Source organism: Ranitomeya variabilis, chromosome 1, assembly GCF_051348905.1.
Source record: "Ranitomeya variabilis isolate aRanVar5 chromosome 1, aRanVar5.hap1, whole genome shotgun sequence".
NCBI classification, from domain to species: Eukaryota; Metazoa; Chordata; class Amphibia; order Anura; family Dendrobatidae; genus Ranitomeya; species Ranitomeya variabilis.
The window spans coordinates 69309261-69325779 of NC_135232.1; the positions used below are offsets into that span (position 1 = coordinate 69309261).

At 55.6% G+C, this 16519-nt stretch overlaps 11 non-coding genes and 1 pseudogene across 11 annotated transcripts; all 12 read right to left on the reverse strand.

The window, feature by feature from the left end:
* Positions 1 to 472: 472 nt before the first annotated feature.
* On the reverse strand, positions 473 to 636 carry LOC143800883 (U1 spliceosomal RNA). Its single transcript, XR_013220559.1, has one exon. It is a non-coding gene; the product is annotated as a U1 spliceosomal RNA (small nuclear RNA).
* Positions 637 to 1431: 795 nt separating this feature from the next.
* LOC143800884 (U1 spliceosomal RNA) lies at positions 1432 to 1595 on the reverse strand. The gene has a single exon (XR_013220560.1). It is a non-coding gene; the product is annotated as a U1 spliceosomal RNA (small nuclear RNA).
* A 794-nt stretch (positions 1596 to 2389) lies between these two features.
* On the reverse strand, positions 2390 to 2553 carry LOC143800886 (U1 spliceosomal RNA). The gene has a single exon (XR_013220561.1). It is a non-coding gene; the product is annotated as a U1 spliceosomal RNA (small nuclear RNA).
* Positions 2554 to 3348: 795 nt separating this feature from the next.
* On the reverse strand, positions 3349 to 3512 carry LOC143800887 (U1 spliceosomal RNA). Its single transcript, XR_013220562.1, has one exon. It is a non-coding gene; the product is annotated as a U1 spliceosomal RNA (small nuclear RNA).
* A 795-nt stretch (positions 3513 to 4307) lies between these two features.
* LOC143801309 (U1 spliceosomal RNA) lies at positions 4308 to 4487 on the reverse strand (annotated as a pseudogene).
* A 5924-nt stretch (positions 4488 to 10411) lies between these two features.
* On the reverse strand, positions 10412 to 10575 carry LOC143800888 (U1 spliceosomal RNA). The gene has a single exon (XR_013220563.1). It is a non-coding gene; the product is annotated as a U1 spliceosomal RNA (small nuclear RNA).
* A 794-nt stretch (positions 10576 to 11369) lies between these two features.
* LOC143800889 (U1 spliceosomal RNA) lies at positions 11370 to 11533 on the reverse strand. Its single transcript, XR_013220564.1, has one exon. It is a non-coding gene; the product is annotated as a U1 spliceosomal RNA (small nuclear RNA).
* Positions 11534 to 12327: 794 nt separating this feature from the next.
* Positions 12328 to 12491, reverse strand: LOC143800891 (U1 spliceosomal RNA). Its single transcript, XR_013220565.1, has one exon. It is a non-coding gene; the product is annotated as a U1 spliceosomal RNA (small nuclear RNA).
* Positions 12492 to 13285: 794 nt separating this feature from the next.
* LOC143800892 (U1 spliceosomal RNA) lies at positions 13286 to 13449 on the reverse strand. Its single transcript, XR_013220566.1, has one exon. It is a non-coding gene; the product is annotated as a U1 spliceosomal RNA (small nuclear RNA).
* A 795-nt stretch (positions 13450 to 14244) lies between these two features.
* On the reverse strand, positions 14245 to 14408 carry LOC143800893 (U1 spliceosomal RNA). Its single transcript, XR_013220567.1, has one exon. It is a non-coding gene; the product is annotated as a U1 spliceosomal RNA (small nuclear RNA).
* A 795-nt stretch (positions 14409 to 15203) lies between these two features.
* LOC143800894 (U1 spliceosomal RNA) lies at positions 15204 to 15367 on the reverse strand. The gene has a single exon (XR_013220568.1). It is a non-coding gene; the product is annotated as a U1 spliceosomal RNA (small nuclear RNA).
* A 796-nt stretch (positions 15368 to 16163) lies between these two features.
* LOC143800895 (U1 spliceosomal RNA) lies at positions 16164 to 16327 on the reverse strand. The gene has a single exon (XR_013220569.1). It is a non-coding gene; the product is annotated as a U1 spliceosomal RNA (small nuclear RNA).
* Positions 16328 to 16519: the final 192 nt, after the last annotated feature.

Here is a 16519-nt window from a genome sequence, read left to right on the forward strand (position 1 = left end):
GCACCCTCTCGTGACTCGCTCATCTCCGCTCAAGAGGATGCACGCTGGAGGGAGGCTCAAGGGCAGGAGGCCCAAACCGCAGCAGATAGCCGCGCACCAGCGGCCCACTCACAGGTCCAGCTCCAGCCCGAAGGCTGCGAGATGGGGATGCTGCAGGTGCCCTCCCGTGAGCGAGCGGGCGGGCCTGCCTGCCCCTGCAGACAAGCAGAGCAAGCCATGTCGTCACCAAGTCAATGAGATGCAAATGAGGTGATCATTCCCCACCAGCCAGGGGGCCAAAAAAGGGCCAAAGTGTCAAGCAAAGGCAACAACCTCAAACAAACCAAGAAAGCAGCGACACGACACAGGGAAGGTGGCATCCTTCCCCCACAAGGGGGAGCCAAAGGCCACATCTGCCTGCTTTGAGCTTCTCCAAAGTCTCACTTTGGCTCAGCAGAGCATCTTTAGTGTTCTGTCTTTGACCATAGGAAATCAGGGGAAAGCGCGAACGCAGTCCCCCACTACCACAAATTATGCAGTCGAGTTTCCCGCATTTGGGGAAATCGCAGGGGTCAGCACACCCGGAGTGCAATGGATGAGCCTCACCCTGGGAGAACCACCTTAGTGATCATGGTATCTCCCCTGCCAGGTAAGTATGAGTTGGGGCCCGCCGGCCCGACGAGCGCCCCTCCGACGCAGCTCCCCAACATCGCGGAGTCTCGGGCCCGAAAGGGAGGGGGCGGGGGTGGCGTTCGGCACAGACCGCACGGAGGCTCCTCGAGTGGGAGGCGCCGGTCGCTCCCGACGCCCACTCCGCCCCCCCCCAGGGCAGGCCGAGCTCAAGTCCAAAGCCGCCCAAGATGCACAGCAGCAGCCTGAGTCATTTGCATAGAGGAGCGTTGGCTCCGCCCCAGCAGCCTCACGCTGCTGCGCTGGCCTGAGAACATGCTGTAGACAGCTCGAGCTCCAGCTGCCGGCCGGCACCCTCTCGTGACTCGCTCATCTCCGCTCAAGAGGATGCACGCTGGAGGGAGGCTCAAGGGCAGGAGGCCCAAACCGCAGCAGATAGCCGCGCACCAGCGGCCCACTCACAGGTCCAGCTCCAGCCCGAAGGCTGCGAGATGGGGATGCTGCAGGTGCCCTCCCGTGAGCGAGCGGGCGGGCCTGCCTGCCCCTGCAGACAAGCAGAGCAAGCCATGTCGTCACCAAGTCAATGAGATGCAAATGAGGTGATCATTCCCCACCAGCCAGGGGGCCAAAAAAGGGCCAAAGTGTCAAGCAAAGGCAACAACCTCAAACAAACCAAGAAAGCAGCGACACGACACAGGGAAGGTGGCATCCTTCCCCCACAAGGGGGAGCCAAAGGCCACATCTGCCTGCTTTGAGCTTCTCCAAAGTCTCACTTTGGCTCAGCAGAGCATCTTTAGTGTTCTGTCTTTGACCATAGGAAATCAGGGGAAAGCGCGAACGCAGTCCCCCACTACCACAAATTATGCAGTCGAGTTTCCCGCATTTGGGGAAATCGCAGGGGTCAGCACACCCGGAGTGCAATGGATGAGCCTCACCCTGGGAGAACCACCTTAGTGATCATGGTATCTCCCCTGCCAGGTAAGTATGAGTTGGGGCCCGCCGGCCCGACGAGCGCCCCTCCGACGCAGCTCCCCAACATCGCGGAGTCTCGGGCCCGAAAGGGAGGGGGCGGGGGTGGCGTTCGGCACAGACCGCACGGAGGCTCCTCGAGTGGGAGGCGCCGGTCGCTCCCGACGCCCACTCCGCCCCCCCCAGGGCAGGCCGAGCTCAAGTCCAAAGCCGCCCAAGATGCACAGCAGCAGCCTGAGTCATTTGCATAGAGGAGCGTTGGCTCCGCCCCAGCAGCCTCACGCTGCTGCGCTGGCCTGAGAACATGCTGTAGACAGCTCGAGCTCCAGCTGCCGGCCGGCACCCTCTCGTGACTCGCTCATCTCCGCTCAAGAGGATGCACGCTGGAGGGAGGCTCAAGGGCAGGAGGCCCAAACCGCAGCAGATAGCCGCGCACCAGCGGCCCACTCACAGGTCCAGCTCCAGCCCGAAGGCTGCGAGATGGGGATGCTGCAGGTGCCCTCCCGTGAGCGAGCGGGCGGGCCTGCCTGCCCCTGCAGACAAGCAGAGCAAGCCATGTCGTCACCAAGTCAATGAGATGCAAATGAGGTGATCATTCCCCACCAGCCAGGGGGCCAAAAAAGGGCCAAAGTGTCAAGCAAAGGCAACAACCTCAAACAAACCAAGAAAGCAGCGACACGACACAGGGAAGGTGGCATCCTTCCCCCACAAGGGGGAGCCAAAGGCCACATCTGCCTGCTTTGAGCTTCTCCAAAGTCTCACTTTGGCTCAGCAGAGCATCTTTAGTGTTCTGTCTTTGACCATAGGAAATCAGGGGAAAGCGCGAACGCAGTCCCCCACTACCACAAATTATGCAGTCGAGTTTCCCGCATTTGGGGAAATCGCAGGGGTCAGCACACCCGGAGTGCAATGGATGAGCCTCACCCTGGGAGAACCACCTTAGTGATCATGGTATCTCCCCTGCCAGGTAAGTATGAGTTGGGGCCCGCCGGCCCGACGAGCGCCCCTCCGACGCAGCTCCCCAACATCGCGGAGTCTCGGGCCCGAAAGGGAGGGGGCGGGGGTGGCGTTCGGCACAGACCGCACGGAGGCTCCTCGAGTGGGAGGCGCCGGTCGCTCCCGACGCCCACTCCGCCCCCCCCCAGGGCAGGCCGAGCTCAAGTCCAAAGCCGCCCAAGATGCACAGCAGCAGCCTGAGTCATTTGCATAGAGGAGCGTTGGCTCCGCCCCAGCAGCCTCACGCTGCTGCGCTGGCCTGAGAACATGCTGTAGACAGCTCGAGCTCCAGCTGCCGGCCGGCACCCTCTCGTGACTCGCTCATCTCCGCTCAAGAGGATGCACGCTGGAGGGAGGCTCAAGGGCAGGAGGCCCAAACCGCAGCAGATAGCCGCGCACCAGCGGCCCACTCACAGGTCCAGCTCCAGCCCGAAGGCTGCGAGATGGGGATGCTGCAGGTGCCCTCCCGTGAGCGAGCGGGCGGGCCTGCCTGCCCCTGCAGACAAGCAGAGCAAGCCATGTCGTCACCAAGTCAATGAGATGCAAATGAGGTGATCATTCCCCACCAGCCAGGGGGCCAAAAAAGGGCCAAAGTGTCAAGCAAAGGCAACAACCTCAAACAAACCAAGAAAGCAGCGACACGACACAGGGAAGGTGGCATCCTTCCCCCACAAGGGGGAGCCAAAGGCCACATCTGCCTGCTTTGAGCTTCTCCAAAGTCTCACTTTGGCTCAGCAGAGCATCTTTAGTGTTCTGTCTTTGACCATAGGAAATCAGGGGAAAGCGCGAACGCAGTCCCCCACTACCACAAATTATGCAGTCGAGTTTCCCGCATTTGGGGAAATCGCAGGGGTCAGCACACCCGGAGTGCAATGGATGAGCCTCACCCTGGGAGAACCACCTTAGTGATCATGGTATCTCCCCTGCCAGGTAAGTATGAGTTGGGGCCCGCCGGCCCGACGAGCGCCCCTCCGACGCAGCTCCCCAACATCGCGGAGTCTCGGGCCCGAAAGGGAGGGGGCGGGGGTGGCGTTCGGCACAGACCGCACGGAGGCTCCTCGAGTGGGAGGCGCCGGTCGCTCCCGACGCCCACTCCGCCCCCCCCCAGGGCAGGCCGAGCTCAAGTCCAAAGCCGCCCAAGATGCACAGCAGCAGCCTGAGTCATTTGCATAGAGGAGCGTTGGCTCCGCCCCAGCAGCCTCACGCTGCTGCGCTGGCCTGAGAACATGCTGTAGACAGCTCGAGCTCCAGCTGCCGGCCGGCACCCTCTCGTGACTCGCTCATCTCCGCTCAAGAGGATGCACGCTGGAGGGAGGCTCAAGGGCAGGAGGCCCAAACCGCAGCAGATAGCCGCGCACCAGCGGCCCACTCACAGGTCCAGCTCCAGCCCGAAGGCTGCGAGATGGGGATGCTGCAGGTGCCCTCCCGTGAGCGAGCGGGCGGGCCTGCCTGCCCCTGCAGACAAGCAGAGCAAGCCATGTCGTCACCAAGTCAATGAGATGCAAATGAGGTGATCATTCCCCACCAGCCAGGGGGCCAAAAAAGGGCCAAAGTGTCAAGCAAAGGCAACAACCTCAAACAAACCAAGAAAGCAGCGACACGACACAGGGAAGGTGGCATCCTTCCCCCACAAGGGGGAGCCAAAGGCCACATCTGCCTGCTTTGAGCTTCTCCAAAGTCTCACTTTGGCTCAGCAGAGCATCTTTAGTGTTCTGTCTTTGACCATAGGAAATCAGGGGAAAGCGCGAACGCAGTCCCCCACTACCACAAATTATGCAGTCGAGTTTCCCGCATTTGGGGAAATCGCAGGGGTCAGCACACCCGGAGTGCAATGGATGAGCCTCACCCTGGGAGAACCTTTTTCCTCAGATTGGAACTCTCATTAACTTATGCATCATCTGCTCGTTCAATTAACAAGTTTCCTGATCATCATATGGAAAAATCTCCCATAAACAAAAAAACAATCCCGATCACCAAAAAATAATCAAAATCCTACTTACAGTAATCGTTCCACTGGGAGTACTTCCAAAGTGTTTCTGCTGTTGTTTCCCCGAGTCTCTTCTTATCTAATAGATAAACATAAAACACCCTGGCAAGAAAAATGTTCTTACAGTCCAATGGAGAAAGACACACCTTTTTAAAAATAACCAGGTTCCGAGAATCCCACAAAACTTCCTTATATATGGCAAAAATAATCCAACTCATCCGTCTCCTTTCCAAATGATTAAAATCTTGACCTGTTAATATCCTTCTAAAATCAAAACAATGGAACCCAACGAGAGCAATAAAAAACCGGGATAAAAGGGTAAAAAGTTTTTTTGCATAAGAACAGTCCCAAAAAATGTGCTGTATTGTCTCTGGATCCTTACATCCCTCCCTTGGACAAAATTCTTGAACCCTTATCCCTCTCCCATTCAGAAAAGCTCGTGTTGGCAAACATCCTTGTAATGCCATCCAAGTTACATCCTTTTGCCGATTGCTGATCCCTATAGCAAAAAACAGCTTCCAAACTTGCCTTGATTGCGCAGTATTGCAGGATGGCACATCACATAAAAATTCTCTCTCCTTTAATTTCTTAACAATCTTTGTTTTATCAGGTCTATCTGTGGAGCTTAAACCAATTTGATCATAGAAGGACTTAAGTACTACATAAAAAAACGGAACCACAAACGCGACCGGCTTCCTCAAATCCTTCTCACACCAGCTCCATTTCTGAAACAGCCATCCTGCCAAAAACCTGCACATGTCAGCAGCCTTACTTTTGCTCTGAGAAAGTCTATAAATATTCAAAAAATAGTGCATCTTTAAAAACCTTTCTATATTTGGAAAGTCACAGCCCCCCATTTCCACAGAAAGCATCACTTTTTCTCTCCTTAGTTTCTCCATCTTTGACCCCCCAAAAAAGGTAAACAGTTTCCTTGTAACTCTCTTAGTCCATAAACCCGCAGGTGGAAATATCAGAGCAGTATATAGCAGTAATGGAAGGATCACTGACTTCACAATAAGTACCTTCCCTCTCAGAGACAAGTTCCTTAATTTCCAGTAATTCAGTTTCTGTTCCATTTTATTTTCCAGGATCCTCAGGCTCTTCTTCCCTTTAAGTTCCTTTTCAAAAATAACACCGAGGACTTCTACCTCTTCTTTTCTTTCTACTCCCACCACACTGACATCCACCTGCCTCCCAAAGTTGCAAAACTGACACTTACTCCAGTTTACAGCCATTCCAGCCACACAGCAAAAAATTCTTACATGAAGATTTATCCTATTAAGCTCAGCTTGCGAACCACAAATAAAAGCAATGTCATCCATGTAACTTAATGATTTCACAGGACCCCCCATTCCTCCAGGGACAAAGGCACCAACCACACACTTATCGACTTGCACACTTTTTAAAAGAGCTTCAACCACACAAATAAAAAGAATTGGTGATAAAGGGCACCCTTGCCTAACGCCAGATAGAATACTAAAACTAGAACTCACGTGACCATTAATTAAGATCTGACTACTAACTCCACAATAAAAAGACTTAATAATGTTCAATAATTTAATGGGGATCCCAAGGTGTCTAAGTGCAGCAAATAAAAATCTGTGTGAAACTTTATCAAAAGCTTTTTCCAGGTCAACTGACTGTACAAGAAGGGGGTTCTTGCTAGAATTAGCGTAATAAATTAAGTCCCTTAAAAGCAATAAGTTGTCCGATATTCTCCTACCTGGCACTGCACATGCTTGGTATTCACCCACCATGTCCATTATTACTTCACTCAATCTACTTGCCACAATTTTGGAAATAATCTTGTAATCACAATTGAGCAAAGTTATTGGTCTCCAGTTTTTAATTTCTCTCACATCACCCTTCTTATGTATCAAAGTGACGATCCCTCTACGCATAGAGTCAGACAGAACCGCATGAGTAAAAACATATTCCACCACCCGATAAAATTCCACATCTAAAATGTCCCAAAATACTACATAAAATTCCACAGGAAGCCCATCACAGCCAGGCGTCTTTCCTTTCGCCAGTCCATCCACAGCACGCCTCACTTCGTCCTTTCTGAGCCCATCACTTAGAAAAGACACTTTTTCCTCAGGAATATTATTAGTCAAAATATTGCAATAATCATTGATTTCTGCATCACTGGCTCTGCTGTCATTCGAAAAAAGGGTTTTATAAAAAGAATGAATACCATTAATCATTTCCTCCCCAGACTTCTCACCTGCAGGAGTAACAACAGACTTAAAAACCCCTTTAGGCTTAAAACATTTCTTAAAAAAATATCTTGTACATTGCTCATCTTCTTCCATATGCTGTATTTTTGCTTTAAAGACAATAGATTTCCCTTTTTCAATTAATGTTTTTTTAAAATCCTCTTTCAAATCAGCAATCTCACTATCCACCTCCATCCCAGCTCTTTTAAACTTATAGAGCGCTTCCATCTTGGAAATTATTGCTTCCTCTTGATCTCTTTTTGCTTTTGCCCTTTTAAAACACACCCCTTTAAAATAATATGCAAATTTCTCCTTAGCCCAATCCCACCATTCCAGCAGATTTTTAAAACGGTGCTGTTCAGACACACAGGATGTAAACACAGTTTTAAAACCACTTCTCACCTCCTCTTCTTCCAGCAGGCTTACGTTTAGCTTCCAGAGCCCCCTGCCAAAAGCAAGGGACTCAACAATACACAGATCCACCATTACCATCTTATGATCAGAAAAAGTGTTTGTCACATGATTACATTTGGCAACTTTAATCCCTTCAGACACAAAGACATAATCGATCCGGGAACTACAACGCCCACTGTCTGCCACAAATGTAAACTTGTTTTCATTCGGCCGAACCATCAAACCCACATCCGTGTAGCGTAAATCCTGCACCACTTGATTTAACATATTAGAAGTCACATCCGTCCTGAATTCCGCAGAGCTCTTACGATCATTTGCAGATCTAATGCAATTAAAATCACCTGCAATTATAGAAAAATCTCTACCTGGCAGAAACCACTTTACCGACTCCAAAAAGGACACCCGTGCTTTCTTGTCCGCAGGGGCATAAATATTAAAAACCCTTACCCGGTGACCTAAGAAATCTAATAACAAAAACAAACATCTTCCAGGTATAATAATTTTAAACTGCAATACTTTTAAATTATCATTTTTCAATAGTATGCCAACCCCCTCATTTTTATTGTCTGTACAAGGAGACCAAAAAGACTGCCCCCTTCTCCATTCACTTGCATGCGGTGATGCTTTAATTGCACATTCTTGTAGACATATAATGTCAGCATTCACCCTCTCCATATAATCGAATATACCTGCTCTCCTGATAGAAGAACTGATCCCTCTCACATTCAGGGAAGCAACACATAAACTCATCATGGCAAAAAAAATTATTTTCCACCATACATTCTCCATCATGATTCAGACAAAGGGATATTCCTAGCATCCACTTTTCTACGTATATCAGGCGACTCAGGATCCGAGTCCCTGTTAGAAACACCTGGCCTTGGAGAGACAGGATCTCCCTGCCCACCAGACCAACACCCCTCCATTCTACTCTTTTTACTGAGCGAGGAAGCCATTTCCTCCTCCTCTTCCTCATCATCATCATCATCATTATCATCATCATCACCATCCTCCAAAACACTTTCATCACTACTACTAGTCCCCCCATCCCTCTGCCCAGGGGTGAGTGTCCTATCTGAATCCTCCTCCTCCTCCTCCACCTCCTGAAACTCCATTCCTTCCCCATCTCCCTCCCCCACTACAGGGTCCACACATACGCCTGCATTAGCATATGCCAATTCACCACCAAGGCCCTGTCCTTCAGACACAGTCTCCATTGCATCCTTGGCCTCGCCCAGATCAACTATAGGAGAACTCTGAAAATCTTTTCCCCCTTCCTGGCCCCGCCCACCATCCTCCATCTTAGATCCAGCATGGCCCACTTTACTTCCACCATTTTGTTTCTGACTCCTTTGCACTTTAGCTGCATTTGAAGCAATCACACCAGCACGATGCTCAGGTGTGCCTTTTCCACCAAACTCACTTTTCTCATCTTTAGCACTTCCATGCTGCCCACTCTTACCATCACTCTTATTCCCCCAATGACCACTAGTTGCATCCGCATAGGACTTAGGAGTCTGAGTCCAAAATCTACATTTCCTGGCAAAGTGACCTTCCAACCCACACAAATCACACACCTTTGCCTCAGGGCAACTATCCACCATGTGGCCAGGCTTCCCACAATTCTTACAAACAATTCCTTGCACCGGGCATTCTCTCTGTACATGTCCGTACATATGACACTTTCTACAATATTCAATTTGTCCAGTGTAGAAACAAAAGCCCCTCTCCCCCCCAATTGAAAATTGTGCAGGAATGCTCAGAGCCCCCCCAATAGCTGTTGCATCAGGGATTAATTTCACCAAGTATCTCCTTTTGCCATTATAATAGTTATGCCTATTTTTCATCTTCCCCAGGAATTTAACTTCATAGCAGTATCTTCTCAAAAAATGGGTTACGTTATCATCTGGAACCTTGGGATTATACATATGTACCACAACATACTTGTAAGTCTGCTGAAAAAGGGGCTCCACTACAATAAACTCCAGGCATTCCACTTCTTTCTTCTCCTTCATCCGCACCAGCTCCATGTAGACTTGCTGACATATACCCAAGGAAACAAACGTGATATCATAAATTCCCTGCTTTTGAAAATCCTGCAGTGCCAATACATCTGTTACCTTAAGGCTTCTTATGTTCTTCAAGACATCCATACAAATTTGGTCCAGGCCAATTTCTTCCTCATGTCCAGACAGGACTTGTAGACGGACAGAGTCCTCTAATCCACGTGCCTTCTCCACCATTTTCGTAGCAGATAAACACAGTCGCCACTCTATCGCACACCAGGGCCCCACAAGGGGAACCCCGATTGCAACCGCCAACCAACAAGAAACAGAAGTAGTCTCCCACCACTGCTGCCCGTCAGAAGGCTGAGAAGCGATACTCACCCAGAGAGAATGGTATCTCCCCTGCCAGGTAAGTATGAGTTGGGGCCCGCCGGCCCGACGAGCGCCCCTCCGACGCAGCTCCCCAACATCGCGGAGTCTCGGGCCCGAAAGGGAGGGGGCGGGGGTGGCGTTCGGCACAGACCGCACGGAGGCTCCTCGAGTGGGAGGCTCCGGTCGCTCCCGACGCCCACTCCGCCCCCCCCAGGGCAGGCCGAGCTCAAGTCCAAAGCCGCCCAAGATGCACAGCAGCAGCCTGAGTCATTTGCATAGAGGAGCGTTGGCTCCGCCCCAGCAGCCTCACGCTGCTGCGCTGGCCTGAGAACATGCTGTAGACAGCTCGAGCTCCAGCTGCCGGCCGGCACCCTCTCGTGACTCGCTCATCTCCGCTCAAGAGGATGCACGCTGGAGGGAGGCTCAAGGGCAGGAGGCCCAAACCGCAGCAGATAGCCGCGCACCAGCGGCCCACTCACAGGTCCAGCTCCAGCCCGAAGGCTGCGAGATGGGGATGCTGCAGGTGCCCTCCCGTGAGCGAGCGGGCGGGCCTGCCTGCCCCTGCAGACAAGCAGAGCAAGCCATGTCGTCACCAAGTCAATGAGATGCAAATGAGGTGATCATTCCCCACCAGCCAGGGGGCCAAAAAAGGGCCAAAGTGTCAAGCAAAGGCAACAACCTCAAACAAACCAAGAAAGCAGCGACACGACACAGGGAAGGTGGCATCCTTCCCCCACAAGGGGGAGCCAAAGGCCACATCTGCCTGCTTTGAGCTTCTCCAAAGTCTCACTTTGGCTCAGCAGAGCATCTTTAGTGTTCTGTCTTTGACCATAGGAAATCAGGGGAAAGCGCGAACGCAGTCCCCCACTACCACAAATTATGCAGTCGAGTTTCCCGCATTTGGGGAAATCGCAGGGGTCAGCACACCCGGAGTGCAATGGATGAGCCTCACCCTGGGAGAACCACCTTAGTGATCATGGTATCTCCCCTGCCAGGTAAGTATGAGTTGGGGCCCGCCGGCCCGACGAGCGCCCCTCCGACGCAGCTCCCCAACATCGCGGAGTCTCGGGCCCGAAAGGGAGGGGGCGGGGGTGGCGTTCGGCACAGACCGCACGGAGGCTCCTCGAGTGGGAGGCGCCGGTCGCTCCCGACGCCCACTCCGCCCCCCCCAGGGCAGGCCGAGCTCAAGTCCAAAGCCGCCCAAGATGCACAGCAGCAGCCTGAGTCATTTGCATAGAGGAGCGTTGGCTCCGCCCCAGCAGCCTCACGCTGCTGCGCTGGCCTGAGAACATGCTGTAGACAGCTCGAGCTCCAGCTGCCGGCCGGCACCCTCTCGTGACTCGCTCATCTCCGCTCAAGAGGATGCACGCTGGAGGGAGGCTCAAGGGCAGGAGGCCCAAACCGCAGCAGATAGCCGCGCACCAGCGGCCCACTCACAGGTCCAGCTCCAGCCCGAAGGCTGCGAGATGGGGATGCTGCAGGTGCCCTCCCGTGAGCGAGCGGGCGGGCCTGCCTGCCCCTGCAGACAAGCAGAGCAAGCCATGTCGTCACCAAGTCAATGAGATGCAAATGAGGTGATCATTCCCCACCAGCCAGGGGGCCAAAAAAGGGCCAAAGTGTCAAGCAAAGGCAACAACCTCAAACAAACCAAGAAAGCAGCGACACGACACAGGGAAGGTGGCATCCTTCCCCCACAAGGGGGAGCCAAAGGCCACATCTGCCTGCTTTGAGCTTCTCCAAAGTCTCACTTTGGCTCAGCAGAGCATCTTTAGTGTTCTGTCTTTGACCATAGGAAATCAGGGGAAAGCGCGAACGCAGTCCCCCACTACCACAAATTATGCAGTCGAGTTTCCCGCATTTGGGGAAATCGCAGGGGTCAGCACACCCGGAGTGCAATGGATGAGCCTCACCCTGGGAGAACCACCTTAGTGATCATGGTATCTCCCCTGCCAGGTAAGTATGAGTTGGGGCCCGCCGGCCCGACGAGCGCCCCTCCGACGCAGCTCCCCAACATCGCGGAGTCTCGGGCCCGAAAGGGAGGGGGCGGGGGTGGCGTTCGGCACAGACCGCACGGAGGCTCCTCGAGTGGGAGGCGCCGGTCGCTCCCGACGCCCACTCCGCCCCCCCCAGGGCAGGCCGAGCTCAAGTCCAAAGCCGCCCAAGATGCACAGCAGCAGCCTGAGTCATTTGCATAGAGGAGCGTTGGCTCCGCCCCAGCAGCCTCACGCTGCTGCGCTGGCCTGAGAACATGCTGTAGACAGCTCGAGCTCCAGCTGCCGGCCGGCACCCTCTCGTGACTCGCTCATCTCCGCTCAAGAGGATGCACGCTGGAGGGAGGCTCAAGGGCAGGAGGCCCAAACCGCAGCAGATAGCCGCGCACCAGCGGCCCACTCACAGGTCCAGCTCCAGCCCGAAGGCTGCGAGATGGGGATGCTGCAGGTGCCCTCCCGTGAGCGAGCGGGCGGGCCTGCCTGCCCCTGCAGACAAGCAGAGCAAGCCATGTCGTCACCAAGTCAATGAGATGCAAATGAGGTGATCATTCCCCACCAGCCAGGGGGCCAAAAAAGGGCCAAAGTGTCAAGCAAAGGCAACAACCTCAAACAAACCAAGAAAGCAGCGACACGACACAGGGAAGGTGGCATCCTTCCCCCACAAGGGGGAGCCAAAGGCCACATCTGCCTGCTTTGAGCTTCTCCAAAGTCTCACTTTGGCTCAGCAGAGCATCTTTAGTGTTCTGTCTTTGACCATAGGAAATCAGGGGAAAGCGCGAACGCAGTCCCCCACTACCACAAATTATGCAGTCGAGTTTCCCGCATTTGGGGAAATCGCAGGGGTCAGCACACCCGGAGTGCAATGGATGAGCCTCACCCTGGGAGAACCACCTTAGTGATCATGGTATCTCCCCTGCCAGGTAAGTATGAGTTGGGGCCCGCCGGCCCGACGAGCGCCCCTCCGACGCAGCTCCCCAACATCGCGGAGTCTCGGGCCCGAAAGGGAGGGGGCGGGGGTGGCGTTCGGCACAGACCGCACGGAGGCTCCTCGAGTGGGAGGCGCCGGTCGCTCCCGACGCCCACTCCGCCCCCCCCAGGGCAGGCCGAGCTCAAGTCCAAAGCCGCCCAAGATGCACAGCAGCAGCCTGAGTCATTTGCATAGAGGAGCGTTGGCTCCGCCCCAGCAGCCTCACGCTGCTGCGCTGGCCTGAGAACATGCTGTAGACAGCTCGAGCTCCAGCTGCCGGCCGGCACCCTCTCGTGACTCGCTCATCTCCGCTCAAGAGGATGCACGCTGGAGGGAGGCTCAAGGGCAGGAGGCCCAAACCGCAGCAGATAGCCGCGCACCAGCGGCCCACTCACAGGTCCAGCTCCAGCCCGAAGGCTGCGAGATGGGGATGCTGCAGGTGCCCTCCCGTGAGCGAGCGGGCGGGCCTGCCTGCCCCTGCAGACAAGCAGAGCAAGCCATGTCGTCACCAAGTCAATGAGATGCAAATGAGGTGATCATTCCCCACCAGCCAGGGGGCCAAAAAAGGGCCAAAGTGTCAAGCAAAGGCAACAACCTCAAACAAACCAAGAAAGCAGCGACACGACACAGGGAAGGTGGCATCCTTCCCCCACAAGGGGGAGCCAAAGGCCACATCTGCCTGCTTTGAGCTTCTCCAAAGTCTCACTTTGGCTCAGCAGAGCATCTTTAGTGTTCTGTCTTTGACCATAGGAAATCAGGGGAAAGCGCGAACGCAGTCCCCCACTACCACAAATTATGCAGTCGAGTTTCCCGCATTTGGGGAAATCGCAGGGGTCAGCACACCCGGAGTGCAATGGATGAGCCTCACCCTGGGAGAACCACCTTAGTGATCATGGTATCTCCCCTGCCAGGTAAGTATGAGTTGGGGCCCGCCGGCCCGACGAGCGCCCCTCCGACGCAGCTCCCCAACATCGCGGAGTCTCGGGCCCGAAAGGGAGGGGGCGGGGGTGGCGTTCGGCACAGACCGCACGGAGGCTCCTCGAGTGGGAGGCGCCGGTCGCTCCCGACGCCCACTCCGCCCCCCCCCAGGGCAGGCCGAGCTCAAGTCCAAAGCCGCCCAAGATGCACAGCAGCAGCCTGAGTCATTTGCATAGAGGAGCGTTGGCTCCGCCCCAGCAGCCTCACGCTGCTGCGCTGGCCTGAGAACATGCTGTAGACAGCTCGAGCTCCAGCTGCCGGCCGGCACCCTCTCGTGACTCGCTCATCTCCGCTCAAGAGGATGCACGCTGGAGGGAGGCTCAAGGGCAGGAGGCCCAAACCGCAGCAGATAGCCGCGCACCAGCGGCCCACTCACAGGTCCAGCTCCAGCCCGAAGGCTGCGAGATGGGGATGCTGCAGGTGCCCTCCCGTGAGCGAGCGGGCGGGCCTGCCTGCCCCTGCAGACAAGCAGAGCAAGCCATGTCGTCACCAAGTCAATGAGATGCAAATGAGGTGATCATTCCCCACCAGCCAGGGGGCCAAAAAAGGGCCAAAGTGTCAAGCAAAGGCAACAACCTCAAACAAACCAAGAAAGCAGCGACACGACACAGGGAAGGTGGCATCCTTCCCCCACAAGGGGGAGCCAAAGGCCACATCTGCCTGCTTTGAGCTTCTCCAAAGTCTCACTTTGGCTCAGCAGAGCATCTTTAGTGTTCTGTCTTTGACCATAGGAAATCAGGGGAAAGCGCGAACGCAGTCCCCCACTACCACAAATTATGCAGTCGAGTTTCCCGCATTTGGGGAAATCGCAGGGGTCAGCACACCCGGAGTGCAATGGATGAGCCTCACCCTGGGAGAACCACCTTAGTGATCATGGTATCTCCCCTGCCAGGTAAGTATGAGTTGGGGCCCGCCGGCCCGACGAGCGCCCCTCCGACGCAGCTCCCCAACATCGCGGAGTCTCGGGCCCGAAAGGGAGGGGGCGGGGGTGGCGTTCGGCACAGACCGCACGGAGGCTCCTCGAGTGGGAGGCGCCGGTCGCTCCCGACGCCCACTCCGCCCCCCCCCAGGGCAGGCCGAGCTCAAGTCCAAAGCCGCCCAAGATGCACAGCAGCAGCCTGAGTCATTTGCATAGAGGAGCGTTGGCTCCGCCCCAGCAGCCTCACGCTGCTGCGCTGGCCTGAGAACATGCTGTAGACAGCTCGAGCTCCAGCTGCCGGCCGGCACCCTCTCGTGACTCGCTCATCTCCGCTCAAGAGGATGCACGCTGGAGGGAGGCTCAAGGGCAGGAGGCCCAAACCGCAGCAGATAGCCGCGCACCAGCGGCCCACTCACAGGTCCAGCTCCAGCCCGAAGGCTGCGAGATGGGGATGCTGCAGGTGCCCTCCCGTGAGCGAGCGGGCGGGCCTGCCTGCCCCTGCAGACAAGCAGAGCAAGCCATGTCGTCACCAAGTCAATGAGATGCAAATGAGGTGATCATTCCCCACCAGCCAGGGGGCCAAAAAAGGGCCAAAGTGTCAAGCAAAGGCAACAACCTCAAACAAACCAAGAAAGCAGCGACACGACACAGGGAAGGTGGCATCCTTCCCCCACAAGGGGGAGCCAAAGGCCACATCTGCCTGCTTTGAGCTTCTCCAAAGTCTCACTTTGGCTCAGCAGAGCATCTTTAGTGTTCTGTCTTTGACCATAGGAAATCAGGGGAAAGCGCGAACGCAGTCCCCCACTACCACAAATTATGCAGTCGAGTTTCCCGCATTTGGGGAAATCGCAGGGGTCAGCACACCCGGAGTGCAATGGATGAGCCTCACCCTGGGAGAACCACCTTAGTGATCATGGTATCTCCCCTGCCAGGTAAGTATGAGTTGGGGCCCGCCGGCCCGACGAGCGCCCCTCCGACGCAGCTCCCCAACATCGCGGAGTCTCGGGCCCGAAAGGGAGGGGGCGGGGGTGGCGTTCGGCACAGACCGCACGGAGGCTCCTCGAGTGGGAGGCGCCGGTCGCTCCCGACGCCCACTCCGCCCCCCCCCAGGGCAGGCCGAGCTCAAGTCCAAAGCCGCCCAAGATGCACAGCAGCAGCCTGAGTCATTTGCATAGAGGAGCGTTGGCTCCGCCCCAGCAGCCTCACGCTGCTGCGCTGGCCTGAGAACATGCTGTAGACAGCTCGAGCTCCAGCTGCCGGCCGGCACCCTCTCGTGACTCGCTCATCTCCGCTCAAGAGGATGCACGCTGGAGGGAGGCTCAAGGGCAGGAGGCCCAAACCGCAGCAGATAGCCGCGCACCAGCGGCCCACTCACAGGTCCAGCTCCAGCCCGAAGGCTGCGAGATGGGGATGCTGCAGGTGCCCTCCCGTGAGCGAGCGGGCGGGCCTGCCTGCCCCTGCAGACAAGCAGAGCAAGCCATGTCGTCACCAAGTCAATGAGATGCAAATGAGGTGATCATTCCCCACCAGCCAGGGGGCCAAAAAAGGGCCAAAGTGTCAAGCAAAGGCAACAACCTCAAACAAACCAAGAAAGCAGCGACACGACACAGGGAAGGTGGCATCCTTCCCCCACAAGGGGGAGCCAAAAGGCCACATCTGCCTGCTTTGAGCTTCTCCAAAGTCTCACTTTGGCTCAGCAGAGCATCTTTAGTGTTCTGTCTTTGACCATAGGAAATCAGGGGAAAGCGCGAACGCAGTCCCCCACTACCACAAATTATGCAGTCGAGTTTCCCGCATTTGGGGAAATCGCAGGGGTCAGCACACCCGGAGTGCAATGGATGAGCCTCACCCTGGGAGAACCACCTTAGTGATCATGGTATCTCCCCTGCCAGGTAAGTATGAGTTGGGGCCCGCCGGCCCGACGAGCGCCCCTCCGACGCAGCTCCCCAACATCGCGGAGTCTCGGGCCCGAAAGGGAGGGGGCGGGGGTGGCGTTCGGCACAGACCGCACGGAGGCTCCTCGAGTGGGAGGCGCCGGTCGCTCCCGACGCCCACTCCGCCCCCCCCCCAGGGCAGGCCGAGCTCAAGTCCA